The 15,760-nt window shown below is 44.9% G+C and overlaps 1 protein-coding gene across 2 annotated transcripts in view; it reads left to right on the plus strand.

Annotated features, from left to right (window-relative positions):
• The first annotated feature begins 1,278 nt into the window (after positions 1–1,278).
• LOC129858926 (solute carrier family 35 member G2-like) overlaps positions 1,279–15,760 on the plus strand; it is a 78,945-nt gene continuing 64,463 nt past the window's right edge. The window contains exon 1 of one of the 2 annotated variants that reach the window (XM_055928166.1): positions 1,279–1,488. The gene's annotated coding sequence lies outside the window, so the exon portion shown is untranslated. Of the gene's footprint in view, positions 1,489–1,723; positions 2,139–15,760 lie in introns of those variants that run through there. The other variant, XM_055928165.1, reaches the window with a different exon arrangement.

Raw genomic sequence — 15,760 nt, forward strand, 5'->3', positions numbered from 1 at the left:
AGAACGGAGAGGAGAGGAGAGACAGCAGGAAGTAGGGCTCTGATACAAGCATCAAACAGAATGGAGAGGAGAGACAGCAGGAAGTAGGGCTCTGATACAAGCATCAAGCAGAACGGAGAGGAGAGGAGAGACAGCAGGAAGTAGGGCTCTGATACAAGCATCAAGCAGAACGGAGAGGAGAGGAGAGACAGCAGGAAGTAGGGCTCTGATACAAGCGTCAAGCAGAACGGAGAGGAGAGGAGAGACAGCAGGAAGAAGGGCTCTGATACAAGCGTCAAGCAGAACGGAGAGGAGAGGAGAGACAGCAGGAAGTAGGGCTCTGATACAAGCATCAAGCAGAACGGAGAGGAGAGGAGAGACAGCAGGAAGTAGGGCTCTGATACAAGCATCAAGCAGAACGGAGAGGAGAGGAGAGACAGCAGGAAGTAGGGCTCTGATACAAGCATCAAGCAGAACGGAGAGGAGAGGAGAGACAGCAGGAAGTAGGGCTCTGATACAAGCATCAAGCAGAACGGAGAGGAGAGGAGAGACAGCAGGAAGTAGGGCTCTGATACAAGCATCAAGCAGAACGGAGAGGAGAGACAGCAGGAAGTAGGGCTCTGATACAAGCATCAAGCAGAACGGAGAGGAGAGGAGAGACAGCAGGAAGTAGGGCTCTGATTCAAGCAGAACGGAGAGGAGAGGAGGGACAGCAGGAAGTAGGGCTCTGATACAAGCATCAAGCAGAACGGAGAGGAGAGGAGAGACAGCAGGAAGTAGGGCTCTGATACAAGCATCAAGCAGAACGGAGAGGAGAGACAGGAGGAAGTAGGGCTCTGATACAAGCATCAAGCAGAACGGAGAGGAGAGGAGAGACAGCAGGAAGTAGGGCTCTGATACAAGCATCAAGCAGAACGGAGAGGAGAGGAGAGACAGCAGGAAGTAGGGCTCTGATACAAGCATCAAGCAGAACGGAGAGGAGAGACAGCAGGAAGTAGGGCTCTGATACAAGCATCAAGCAGAACGGAGAGGAGAGACAGCAGGAAGTAGGGCTCTGATACAAGCATTAAGCAGAACGGAGAGGAGAGGAGAGACAGCAGGAAGTAGGGCTCTGATACAAGCATCAAGCAGAACAGAGAGGAGAGGAGAGACAGGAGGAAGTAGGGCTCTGATACAAGCATCAAGCAGAACGGAGAGGAGAGACAGCAGGAAGTAGGGCTCTGATACAAGCATCAAGCAGAACGGAGAGGAGAGACAGCAGGAAGTAGGGCTCTGATACAAGCATCAAGCAGAACGGAGAGGAGAGACAGCAGGAAGTAGGGCTCTGATACAAGCATCAAGCAGAACGGAGAGGAGAGACAGCAGGAAGTAGGGCTCTGATACAAGCATCAAGCGGAACGGAGAGGAGAGACAGGAGGAAGTATGGCTCTGATACAAGCATCAAGCAGAACGGAGAGGAGAGGAGAGACAGCAGGAAGTAGGGCTCTGATGGCAGAACGGAGATGACAGGTTGGTTCACTGCTGTGCTCTGTGTCTTCCCCTCTTGATCTGAAACACTCTTTAGTATTCAGATGTTATTCTAGTGGAAATTTAAGACATTAATCATCAACCATCATACCAATGTCCCAATTCATATAGGCTTCTGTGTTCACTTCTTCTTTCACTTTGTGGGAACAGGCCATTGTGAAATCCAATTTCATTTTGATGACGACGATGATGGGGTAATGATGATGATGATGATGATGATGATGATGATGATGATGATGATGATGACGAACACACAGACAGAAAAACACACACACCCATCCCCCACCCTAACCTGGTAGTTGGGGGAATATTTCGAAGGGGTGGTCTTGAGATGCAATGTTTTGAGCGGGGAGAGAGAAACGCTGTTGCCGCAACCATTCTTCCTCCCCTCCGGTTCCCACCGCTCTTTCCCTCGCTCCCGTCAAAGTCCACCCATCGAAGGCGTGGAGAACCTCTCGTGCGTCGCACACCGAGACCGTGCCTGTTGGAGACGCGCTGCATCCGCTCCACGGGAAGATGGAGAAACGGCAAGCAGAGTTATCCCCATGTAGAGAACGAGAAACCAAGGAAAGCTGTCATTTATGATGCAAACAGTGCTTTTCCGTCGATAGGAAACTTATTTTAGCGAAAGGGTAAGTGATATTACACATTTTATTACAGAATGAGATCGTTTTTAATGATGAAAAATAGATGTTTGTGGACTGGATATGTAGTTCTGTTTGATCAGACATATGGTAGTAGGCTACTGTGTCGCGTTATATTGCCACAACAGTATTCAATTAGGCTATGTTGAAATGACAGGCTATCTCACGAAAGAAACACATTTTACACATCACAATATATCAGACTCACCGGAACGATCGAAACTGGCACACGTTGACGTCAAATATTTTATGAATTGCGCACAAATAGTCTGCATGCGTATTTCTAAATATCAAAATCATTAACATTCTGTCTTATTAGAATCATTACTCGTATAGTGTATATTCATGTGATACAAAAACTGTATCACCAAAAAAAGGGAAGATTATTTGAATGTGAATCAAAGATTGGTTCAAAATTAGTTCCATTAGTTATCCAAGACCTCTGAGGTGAAATTATGATTTCATAAGTTTGATTATGTATTCGCCCTTTTTCCTTGAGGAAATTGTGTTTTTAGAGGAATTATCCATTTAAATTAATAAATACATTTTAAACCTTTCAAGCTTTTTCAGGTATATATGAACAATCCTCTATTTATTACTTATAATAATCGAATAGGTTATGAACGTTTGACCAGAAGCAAATATATCAGAGATGAGACAGTGTTGGTAGTGGAAGGAGAGAGAGAGAGAGAGAGAGAGAGAGAGAGAGAGAGAGAGAGAGAGAGAGAGAGAGAGAGAGAGAGAGAGAGAGAAAGAGGGAGGGATAGAGAGAAAAGAGAGAGAGAGGAAAGAGAGAGCGAGAGAGAGAGGGGAGAGAGGAAAGAGAGAAAGAGGAAAGAGAGAGTGAGAGAGAGAGAGAGGGGAAAGAGACAGAGAGGGAGAGAGAGAGAGAGAGAGAGAGGTGAGGGTGTTGGAGGGGAGTCAGGTAGGATGGATCATATCTCTGCCCTCTTGTGGTGTGAACTAAAATTAGAGTGTGGGTTGACCAGACTTTCAGTTTGGAATAGCCAAGGAGCGCTTTACCAAATCTTATCACATTCCAAATGTCCACGGTTCAGAAGGTTAACCCTGGTTGTGGATCGGACAGGAGGAGACTGGTCTGAGGGCTTTGTTGGGTGCTTTATGTGTAGCAGTGGAGGCTGGTGGGAGGAGATATAGGAGGACGGGCTCATTGTAATGGCTGCAACGGGGGAAAAAACTGTAATGGAGTTAAATGTGGTTTCCGAATGTTTGACGTGTTTGCTTCCGTTCGAGCTATTACAACGAGCTCGTCCTCCTATAGTTCCTCCCACCAGCCACCACTGGCGCGTATTATGGGGGAGGGTGGACGTGAGAGGATTCAGAAATACTTTTAGTATGGTATTGTAATGTAGAGTATTACAATGTATTGTAATTTAGTGTAATGTATTGCATTGTAACATATAGCATTGTAATGTATTGTATTGTAATGTAATGTATTGAAATGCATTGCATTGTTATGTATTGTAATGTAAGTTATTGTAATGTATTTTATTGTATTGTATTGTAAGGTATTGTATTTGAATGTATTGTAATATAGTGTATCATATTCTAATGTATTGTAATATAGTGTAATGTATTGTATTGTCATGTAATGTATTGCAATGTATTGTATTGTATTGTAATGCATTGTGTGGTCATGCAATGTAGAGTATTGTATTGTATTGTAATGTATTGTAATGTAATGTGTTGTATTGTATTGTAATGCCTTGTATTGTATTGTAATGTATTGTAATGTAAGTAATGTAATACAATGTATTGTATTGTAATGTAATGCAATGTAATGTATTGTATTGTAATTTAATGCATTGTAATGTATTGTATTATAATGTATTGTATTGTAATGCATTGTAATTTATGGTAATGTATTGTATTGTAATTTAATGCATTGTAATGTATTGTATTATAATGTATTGTGTTGTAATGTATTGTTTTGTAATGTGTTGTAATGTGTTGTAATGTATTGTGTTGTAATGTATTGTATTGCATTTTAATGTAATGTATTGTAAAGTAGCGGCAGGTAGCCTAGTGGTTAGAGCGTTGGTAACCGAAAGGTTGCAAGATCGAATCCCCGAGCTGACAAGGTAAAAATCTGTCGTTCTGCCCCTGAACAAGGCAGTTAACCCACTGTTCCTAGGCCGTCATTGTAAATAAGAATTTGTTCTTAACTGACTTGCCGAGTTAAATAAAAAAATACCAAAATTGTAATGTTTGGCTCGGCACCTAAGACCCTCAGAAACATTTACAGATGCACAATTGAGAGCATCCTGTCGGGTTGTTTCACCGCCTGGTACGGCAACGGCACCGCCCACAACCGCAGGGCTCTCCAGAGGGTAGTGAGGTCTGTCCAACGCGTCACCGGGGGGAAAACTGTGTTGTGGAAATTACAACATTATATTATCTTTATATTATAATCTAATAATAATAATAATAATAATAATGTTTGAAGAAATCTAAAAGTCTCTGAACAACCACCCGGGCCACTGCCTGTTCACCCCGCTATCATCCAGAAGGCGAGATCAGTACAGGTGCATCCAAGCAGGGACCGAGAGACTGAAAAACAGCTTCTATCTCAAGGCCATCAGACTGTTAAATAGCCACCACTAGCCAGCTACCACCCGGTTACTCAACCCTGCGCCTTAGAGGCTGCTGCACTATATACAGTTGAAGTCGGAAGTTTACATACAACTTAGCCAAATACATTTAAACTCAGTTTTTCACAATTCCTGCTGTATTGTATTGTAAGACCATGGATAGGCCTGCTGTATTGTATTGTAAGGCCATGGATAGGCCTGCTGTATTGTATTGTAAGGCCATGGATAGGCCTGCTGTATTGTATTGTAAGACCATGGATAGGCCTGCTGTATTGTATTGTAAGACCATGGATAGGCCTGCTGTATTGTATTGTAAGACCATGGATAGGCCTGCTGTATTGTATTGTAAGGCCATGGATAGGCCTGCTGTATTGTTTTGTAAGGCCATGGATAGGCCTGCTGTATTGTATTGTAAGGCCATGGATAGGCCTGCTGTATTGTATTGTAAGACCATGGATAGGCCTGCTGTATTGTATTTTAAGGCCATGGATAGGCCTGCTGTATTGTGTTGTACTAAACACAATGCATTTAGATTCTGACAAGATATCTAGATATTTTCTCATCGTTAGATACTACAGCATTTACGTATAATCTGTTCCCTCCACCCCCCATTCCCTCTCTGGTATTAGTATGCTAGGCTAGTGCACGGCGGGCTGGTGCACGGCGGGCTAGTGCACGGCGGGCTGGTGCACGGCGGGCTAGTGCACGGCGGGCTAGTGCACGGCGGGCTGGTGCACGGCGGGCTAGTGCACGGCGGGCTGGTGCACGGCGGGCTAGTGCACGGCGGGCTAGTGCACGGCGGGCTGGTGCACGGCGGGCTAGTGCACGGCGGGCTAGTGCACGGCGGGCTAGTGCACGGCGGGCTAGTGCACGGCGGGCTAGTGCACGGCAGCATGAAGCATCATCTCACTGAGATGGGCTTCTTTTAGGTGGTCCTGTCAAGCAGCTAATAGGGAAACATCACGCGAATCATTGTCCCCCACAATGAAACCGAGGGGAGGGGACTGTGCGTCTGTCTCCAGTCGTGCGTTCATGCGTTAGTCACACGCCATATCGCAGAGAGCACTGACCTGATTTTCACAAAACTTGGGTGAATGACACATCTTGTTCTTTACACAATTACACTGATTGGCCCAAGTTGGGAGCTCTAGGTATTAACTGAAATGTTTTAGTCACACAAACGTAAAGCTGCAACCAATAGGAGGCCTGGTGCTGAAACGTAATGGTGCAACCAATAGGAGGCCTGGTGCTGAAATGTAAAGCTGCAACCAATAGGAGGCCTGGTGCTGAAACGTAATGGTGCAACCAATAGGAGGCCTGGTGCTGAAATGTAAAGCTGCAACCAATAGGAGGCCTGGTGCTGAAACGTAAAGCTGCAACCAATAGGAGGCCTGGTGCTGAAACGTAAAGCTGCAACCAATAGGAGGCCTGGTGCTGAAACGTAATGGTGCAACCAATAGGAGGCCTGGTGCTGAAACGTAAAGCTGCAACCAATAGGAGGCCTGGTGCTGAAACGTAAAGCTGCAACCAATAGGAGGCCTGGTGCTAAAATGTAATGATGCAACCAATAGGAGGCCTGATGCTGAAACGTAATGCTGCAACCAATAGGAGGCCTGGTGCTGAAACGTAATGCTGCAACCAATAGGAGGCCTGGTGCTGAAACGTAAAGCTGTAACCAATAGGAGGCCTGGTGCTGAAACGTAATGCTGCAACCAATAGGAGGCCTGGTGCTGAAACGTAATGCTGCAACCAATAGGAGGCCTGGTGCTGAAACGTAATGCTGCAACCAATAGGAGGCCTGGTGCTGAAACGTAATGCTGCAACCAATAGGAGGCCTGGTGCTGAAACGTAATGCTGCAACCAATTGGAGGCCTGGTGCTAAAATGTAATGCTGCAACCAATAGGAGGCCTGGTGCTGAAACGTATTGCTGCAACCAATAGGAGGCCTGGTGCTGAAACGTATTGCTGCAACCAATAGGAGGTGAACAGCGCCTGGTGCTGATAATATGTCTATCTTGCCCGGCAACAGATGTGTAAAACCTACACCAGTAGAATTATTTATTTCAACAATAATCTCCATTTTAATTTGACTTTACAAACAACAAGAGAGCTAAATTGGAGTCTATTTCTTTCCCGAGCCTAGGCCTATATAAAATACCTTAACTGTCTGAGGTAGGCTATGAGGGGTAACAGCATCTTTTACAAGACACCAATATATGGCCTAATAGACGTGATTTGTTTTTATTAGGCCTACTTACATTTGCAACTGGCCAAAAAATGTAGCATCCTACATAAAACAATCATTTAAAGAAAAATATGTACTGTTTGTGTCTGAATGTCTGTATCGGGATTGCCTGCTCCTTTAAGACAGAACTAACAGCTTAAGACCGAAATATCCCTGGATAATAATGTTAGTATTTACTAAATACAGTCATGTAGGGCGCTGAGTTACTTACCCCTCAGACACAATCTTGTGGATGTCGGGTGAAATGGATGTGATTTTGATGCACAGGCAAGTCGTCGATTGACTGATGTGAAAAGGAAGACTCACATGGTCAGTGTAAGTCGATCCAAACGTTGTTAGCACATAAAATGCAAGTTTCTTTACCGTACTGTATTCCTCTGACCTAAAACGCACACAAGGATTCGTCACTCCCGAGCGTATCCCCGATTCGTCACTCCTGAGCGTATCCCTGATTCGTCACTCCTGAGCGTATCCCCGATTCGTCACTCGTGAGCGTATCCCTGATTCGTCTCTCCTGAGCGTATCCCCGATTCGTCACTCCTGAGCGTATCCCCGATTCGTCACTCCTGAGCGTATCCCCGATTCGTCACTCCTGAGCGTATCCCCGATTCGTCACTCCTGAGCGTATCCCCGATTCGTCACTCCTGAGCGTATCCCCGATTCGTCACTCCTGAGCGTATCCCCGATTCGTCACTCCTGAGCGTATCCCCGATTCGTCACTCCTGAGCGTAACCCCGATTCGTCACTCCTGAGCGTATCACCGATTAGTCAGTCCTGAGCATATCCCTGATTCGTCACTCCTGAGCATATCCCTGATTCGTCACTCCTGAGCGTATCCCCGATTCGTCACTCCTGAGCGTATCCCCGATTCGTCACTCCTGAGCGTATCCCCGATTCGTCACTCCTGAGCGTATCCCTGATTCGTCACTCCTGAGCGTATCCCCGATTCGTCTCTCCTGAGCGTATCCCCGATTCGTCACTCCTGAGCGTATCCCTGATTCGTCACTCCTGAGCGTATCCCTGATTCGTCACTCCTGAGCGTATCCCTGATTCGTCACTCCTGAGCGTATCCCTGATTCGTCTCTCCTGAGCGTATCCCTGATTCGTCTCTCCTGAGCGTATCCCCGATTCGTCACTCCTGAGCGTATCCCTGATTCGTCACTCCTGAGCGTATCCCTGATTCGTCACTCCTGAGCGTATCCCTGATTCGGCTCGACGTCTGGAGTTCAATCAGCTCGGTTTGAATTGCCGGCCTCATCCAGCAAACGAGTATCGTTTTCTTTAGCAAGGGAGGAGGATTCGCTACTTAGATGGACTGCCTATCTGTTCTTCAGTGTGCTGAAGAGGTGTAGTCTCTCTGTTTCAGTGTGCTGAAGAGGTGTAGCCTTGCAGAAGTCCAGATCCAACAGCTTTCCCAGTAAAGGCTTTGAGTTTTTTTATCATGTCCCACGACTCTTTTCCCTCTTCCTTGTAACTGCAGATTTAAACCACTTAAGTGTACGTCAGCCCCCCCCCCCCCACACACACAAAAAAAGCCTAATTGGAGACGAATTCCTCAATTTCGCCCGAAACAAAGGTGGTTGAAAGTTGCTGCTTTCATTTGGCTTTTTCTGAGAACATCTACAACCTGGTGTAACGGCAGCCATCCTCCTCTTCGTCCGAAGGTCATGCAGCTCACGGAGCCGCTCCAGCTCTTTTCCTTTACTCAGCCAGCGCACGTCGTTGTGAAGCAGGAGATCATCGTTGGATGGACTCCTCTGATCCCGTCACCAGCTTGCGGAAAAGACAGTGTTGTGTTGCTTGACGTCTCCCTGACAAAGTTGATTATGCGCATGACTTTATCCATCACATCTTTTTAGCTCAGCGTTTAATCTGAGCAGCACAGCACACTCTGATGGATGAGACAATGCAAACCATTCATTTGTGGGTGGGTGGGGGGGGGTGGCCCCTGTGTCTGTCCACCATAGCAGGAGCCCCATCGGTCACCACCAAGTTGACGTTTTGGAAAGACAGGCCCTGCTGCGTAAACAATTGTTCCAGCTTTGTGAGTAGGATGTCCGTGGTGGTGTGTCCCTTCGAGTGGAATCAGTAGCTCCTTCTTAAAGTCATGTCCCTTAAAATAACGGACCAATACACACACCACTGTTCTCCATCGGTGTTGTCAGTACTCTCATCATCAGCCTGACTGAGCCCTTCCAGAACAATCCTATGCACCTCATCCGCCGGTGCACGGACACGGCGTCCGGCTGTTGACTCAGACAGGGGGACCTGTTTGACAGAGAGAAATGATGCTATCCATAGACTTGTCTGTAGCCAATTCCGCCAAAACTGTCACTGTGCACTTTTTAAATACCTCCGCAGTCTGTGAAGAGCATGTTGTGTTTGGTTAGAACCCTGGACGCTTTTAGGGAGGCACTTCTGACCTTCTGTTGTTGGGTCAGGCCATGAAGGAGGTGACCTGTTGTTGGGTCAGGCCATGAAGGAGGTGACCTGTTGTTGGGTCAGGCCATGAAGGAGGTGACCTGTTGTTGGGTCAGGCCATGAAGGAGGTGACCTGTTGTTGGATCAGACCATGAAGGAGATGACCTTCTGGTGTTGGGTCAGGCCATGAAGGAGGTGACCTGTTGTTGGGTCAGGCCATGAAGGAGGTGACCTGTTGTTGGGTCAGGCCATGAAGGAGGTGACCTGTTGTTGGGTCAGGCCATGAAGGAGGTGACCTGTTGTTGGGTCAGGCCATGAAGGAGGTGACCTGTTGTTGGGTCAGGCCATGAAGGAGGTGACCTTCTGTTGGGTCAGGCCATGAAGGAGGTGACCTGTTGTTGGGTCAGGCCATGAAGGAGGTGACTTTCTGTTGTTGGGTCAGGCCATGAAGGAGGTGACCTGTTGTTGGGTCAGGCCATGAAGGAGGTGACCTGTTGTTGGGTCAGGCCATGAAGGAGGTGACTTTCTGTTGTTGGGTCAGGCCATGAAGGAGGTGACCTGTTGTTGGGTCAGGCCATGAAGGAGGTGACCTGTTGTTGGGTCAGACCATGAAGGAGGTGACCTGTTGTTGGGTCAGGCCATGAAGGAGGTGACCTGTTGTTGGATCAGGCCATGAAGGAGATGACCTTCTGGTGTTGGGTCAGGCCATGAAGGAGGTGACCTGTTGTTTGGTCAGGCCATGAAGGAGGTGACCTTCTGTTGTTGGGTCAGGCCATGAAGGAGGTGACCTGTTGTTGGATCAGACCATGAAGGAGATGACCTGTTGTTGGATCAGACCATGAAGGAGATGACCTTCTGGTGTTGGGTCAGGCCATGAAGGAGGTGACCTGTTGTTGGGTCAGGCCATGAAGGAGGTGACCTGTTGTTGGGTCAGGCCATGAAGGAGGTGACTTTCTGTTGTTGGGTCAGGCCATGAAGGAGGTGACCTTCTGTTGTTGGGTCAGGCCATGAAGGAGGTGACCTTCTGTTGTTGGGTCAGGCCATGAAGGAGGTGACCTGTTGTTGGGTCAGGCCATGAAGGAGGTGACCTGTTGTTGGGTCAGGCCATGAAGGAGGTGACCTTCTGTTGTTGGGTCAGGCCATGAAGGAGGTGACCTTCTGTTGTTGGGTCAGGCCATGAAGGAGGTGACCTTCTGTTGTTGGGTCAGGCCATGAAGGAGGTGACCTTCTGTTGTTGGGTCAGGCCATGAAGGAGGTGACCTTCTGTTGTTGGGTCAGGCCATGAAGGAGGTGACCTTCTGTTGTTGGGTCAGGCCATGAAGGAGGTGACCTGTTGTTGGGTCAGGCCATGAAGGAGGTGACCTGTTGTTGGGTCAGGCCATGAAGGAGGTGACCTGTTGTTGGGTCAGGCCATGAAGGAGGTGACCTGTTGTTGGGTCAGGCCATGAAGGAGGTGACCTTCTGTTGTTGGGTCAGGCCATGAAGGAGGTGACCTTCTGTTGTTGGGTCAGGCCATGAAGGAGGTGACCTTCTGTTGTTGGGTCAGGCCATGAAGGAGGTGACCTGTTGTTGGGTCAGGCCATGAAGGAGGTGACCTGTTGTTGGGTCAGGCCATGAAGGAGGATTCTGTTACCGGTAAAAACCCAAACCGGTCCGTGCATCACTACCGGTAAATAGTAAAATACGGTATACCGTCCAGCCCTAGTGTGAGTGTGTCAAGAACTACAAATCTGCTGTTTTCACTCAACAGTTTCCTGTGTGTATCAAGAATGTTCTACCACCCAAAGGACATCCAGGCAACTTGACAAAAACTGCGGGAAGCATTGGAGTCAACATGGGCCAGCATCCCTGTGGAGTCAACATGGGGCCAGCATCCCTGTGGAGTCAACATGGGCCAGCATCCCTGTGGAGTCAACATGGGCCAGCATCCCTGTGGAGTCAACATGGGCCAGCATCCCTGTGGAGTCAACATGGGGCCAGCATCCCTGTGGAGTCAACATGGGGCCAGCATCCCTGTGGAGTCAACATGGGGCCAGCATCCCTGTGGAGTCAACATGGGGCCAGCATCCCTGTGGAGTCAACATGGGGCCAGCATCCCTGTGGAGTCAACATGGGGCCAGCATCCCTGTGGAGTCAACATGGGGCCAGCATCCCTGTGGAGTCAACATGGGCCAGCATCCCTGTGGAGTCAACATGGGGCCAGCATCCCTGTGGAGTCAACATGGGGCCAGCATCCCTGTGGAGTCAACATGGGGCCAGCATCCCTGTGGAGTCAACATGGGGCCAGCATCCCTGTGGAGTCAACATGGGGCCAGCATCCCTGTGGAACGCTTTCCCAATGAATTGAAGCTGTTCTGAGGGAAAAAGGGGTTAAAAGCAGGGACAGTGACAAATGTGTTGTTGTTTTTGCTCTCTACACCATCACTTTGGATTTGAAACGATACAATGGCTATGAGGTAAAAATACAGACTGTCAACTTTAATTTGAGGATATTTTTTATCATCATATATTTTCACGTTCTTTTCCCCATCAAAAGGTGCACCTGTGTAATGATCATGCTGTTTATTCAGCTTCTTGATATGCCAAACCTGTCAGGTGGATGGATTATTTGGGCAAAGGAGAAATGCTCACCAACAGGGATTTAAACACGTTTGTAAACCAAATTTGAGAGAAATAAGTTTGTGTCCGTATGGGAAAATTCTGGGATCTTTTATTTCTGCTCATGAAACATGGGATCAACACTTTACATGTTGCGTTATATATATTTATATATATATAGAGAGAGAGAGAGAGAGGGGGGGGGGATGAGAGAGAGAGAGAGAGGGAGAGAGGGAGGGGGGGTGAGAGAGAGAGATGGAGGAGGGTGAGAGAGAGAGATGGAGGGGGGTGAGAGAGATCACTGAGGCAGTGAGTTATGAATTATGTAAGCGTTTCATCTGTGTTTGGGAAAACCTCCATCTTGAGCAGCAGAAACCCCCTGGTCCTCTGTCTTTATCAAATTTGTATCCCTTTGCTGTTCCTCTCCAAGACCACAATATATTCATATTTTCATCAGTTGTCTTTATTGATTGTGGATTGCTCCATCTAAAAAACAAGAATTGTTTTTTACATATCAGATACATTATTTGATATGACTTTTTACCAATAATGCCATCATAACTTACTAACCCTAACCCTAACGTACTCTGACATTCTCCACCAGTCAGTATATTACCACCAGTATATTACCACCAGTCAGTATATTACTACCAGTCAGTATATTACTACCAGTCAGTATATTACTACCAGTCAGTATATTACTACCAGTATATTACTACCAGTCAGTATATTACTACAAGTCAGTATATTACTATCAGTCAGTATATTACTATCAGTCAGTATATTACCACCAGTCAGTATATTACTACCAGTCAGTATATTACTACCAGTCAGTATATTACTACCAGTATATTACCACCAGTCAGAATATTACTACCAGTATATTACCACCAGTATATTACTACCAGTCAGTATATTACTACCAGTATATTACTATCAGTCAGTATATTACTACCAGTATATTACTACCAGTCAGTATATTACTACCAGTATATTACTATCAGTCAGTATATTACTACCAGTATATTACCACCAGTCAGTATATTACTACCAGTCAGTATATTACCACCAGTCAGTATATTACTACCAGTCAGTATATTATTACCAGTCAGTATATTATTACCAGTATATTACTACCAGTCAGTATATTATTACCAGTATATTACTACCAGTCAGTATATTACTACCAGTCAGTATATTACCACCAGTCAGTATATTACAACCAGTATATTACCACCAGTCAGTATATTACTACCAGTCAGTATATTACTACCAGTCAGTATATTACCACCAGTCAGTATATTACTACCAGTCAGTATATTACAACCAGTATATTACCACCAGTCAGTATATTACTACCAGTCAGTATATTACTACCAGTCAGTATATTACTACCAGTCAGTATATTACTACCAGTATATTACCACCAATATATTACCACCAGTCAGTATATTACTACCAGTCAGTATATTACTACCAGTCAGTATATTACCACCAGTCAGTATATTACTACCAGTCAGTATATTACCACCAGTCAGTATATTACTACCAGTCAGTATATTACCACCAGTCAGTATATTACTACCAGTCAGTATATTACCACCAGTCAGTATATTACCACCAGTCAGTATATTACAACCAGTATATTACCACCAGTCAGTATATTACTCCCAGTCAGTATATTACTACCAGTCAGTATATTACTACCAGTCAGTATATTAATACCAGTATATTACCACCAGTATATTACCACCAGTCAGTATATTACTACCAGTCAGTGTATTACCACCAGTCAGTATATTACTACCAGTCAGTATATTACTACCAGTATATTACCACCAGTCAGTATATTACTACCAGTATATTACTACCAGTCAGTATATTACTATCAGTCAGTACATTACCACCAGTCAGTATATTACTACCAGTCAGTATATTACTACCAGTATATTACTACCAGTCAGTATATTACCACCAGTCAGTATATTACCACCAGTCAGTATATTACTACCAGTCAGTATATTACCACCAGTCAATATATTACCACCAGTCAGTATATTACCACCAGTCAGTATATTACCACCAGTCAGTATATTACCACCAGTCAGTATATTACCACCAGTCAGTATATAACCACCAGTCAGTATATTACTACCAGTCAGTACATTACCACCAGTCAGTATATTACCACCAGTCAGTATATTACCACCAGTCAGTATATTACTACCAGTCAGTATATTACCACCAGTCAGTATATTAATACCAGTCAGTATATTACCATCAGTCAGTATATTACTACCAGTATATTACTACCAGTATATTACCACCAGTCAGTATATTACTACCATTCAGTATATTACTACCAGTCAGTATATTACAACCAGTCAGTATATTACTACCAGTCAGTATATTACTACCAGTATATTACTACCAGTCAGTATATTACCACCAGTATATTACCACCGGTATATTACCACCAGTCAGTATATTACTACCAGTATATTACTACCAGTCAGTATATTACCACCAGTCAGTATATTACTACCAGTATATTACTACCAGTCAGTATATTACCACCAGTCAGTATATTACCACCAGTCAGTATATTACCACCAGTCAGCATATTACCACCAGTCAGTATATTACTACCAGTCAGTATATTACCACCAGTCAGTATATTACCACCAGTCAGTATATTACTACCAGTCAGTATATTACCACCAGTCAGTATATTACTACCAGTCAGTATATTACCACCAGTTAGTATATTACCACCGGTATATTACCACCAGTCAGTATATTACTACCAGTCAGTATATTACTACCAGTCAGTATATTACTACCAGTATATTACTACCAGTATATTACTACCAGTATATTACTACCAGTATATTACTACCAGTATATTACTACCAGTCAGTATATTACTACCAGTCAGTATATTACCACCAGTCAGTATATTACTACCAGTCAGTATATTACTACCAGTATATTACTACCAGTATATTACTACCAGTATATTACTACCAGTCAGTATATTACCACCAGTCAGTATATTACTACCAGTATATTACCACCAGTCAGTATATTACCACCAGTCAGTATATTACTACCAGTCAGTATATTACTACCAGTCAGTATATTACTACCAGTCAGTATATTACTACCAGTCAGTATATTACCACCAGTATAATACCACCAGTCAGTATATTACTACCAGTCAGTATATTACTACCAGTCAGTATATTACCACCAGTCAGAATATTACTACCAGTCAGTATATTACTACCAGTCAGTATATTACCACCAGTCAGTATATTACTACCAGTCAGTATATTACTACCAGTCAGTATATTACTACCAGTCAGTATATTACCACCAGTCAGTATATTACTACCAGTATATTACCACCAGTCAGTATATTACCACCAGTCAGTACATTACTACCAGTCAGTATATTACCACCAGTCAGTATATTACCAACCGGTCAGTATATTACCACCAGTCAGTATATTACCACCAGTCAGTATATTACCACCAGTCAGTATATTACCACCAGTCAGTATATTACCACCAGTCAGTATATTACTACCAGTCAGTATATTACTACCAGTCAGTATATTACCACCAGTCAGTATATTACTACCAGTCAGTATATTACTACCAGTCAGTATATTACTACCAGTCAGTATATTACCACCAGTCAGTATATTACCACCAGTCAGTATATTACT

Source organism: Salvelinus fontinalis, chromosome 7 (assembly GCF_029448725.1).
Source record: "Salvelinus fontinalis isolate EN_2023a chromosome 7, ASM2944872v1, whole genome shotgun sequence".
Taxonomy (NCBI): Eukaryota; Metazoa; Chordata; class Actinopteri; order Salmoniformes; family Salmonidae; genus Salvelinus; species Salvelinus fontinalis.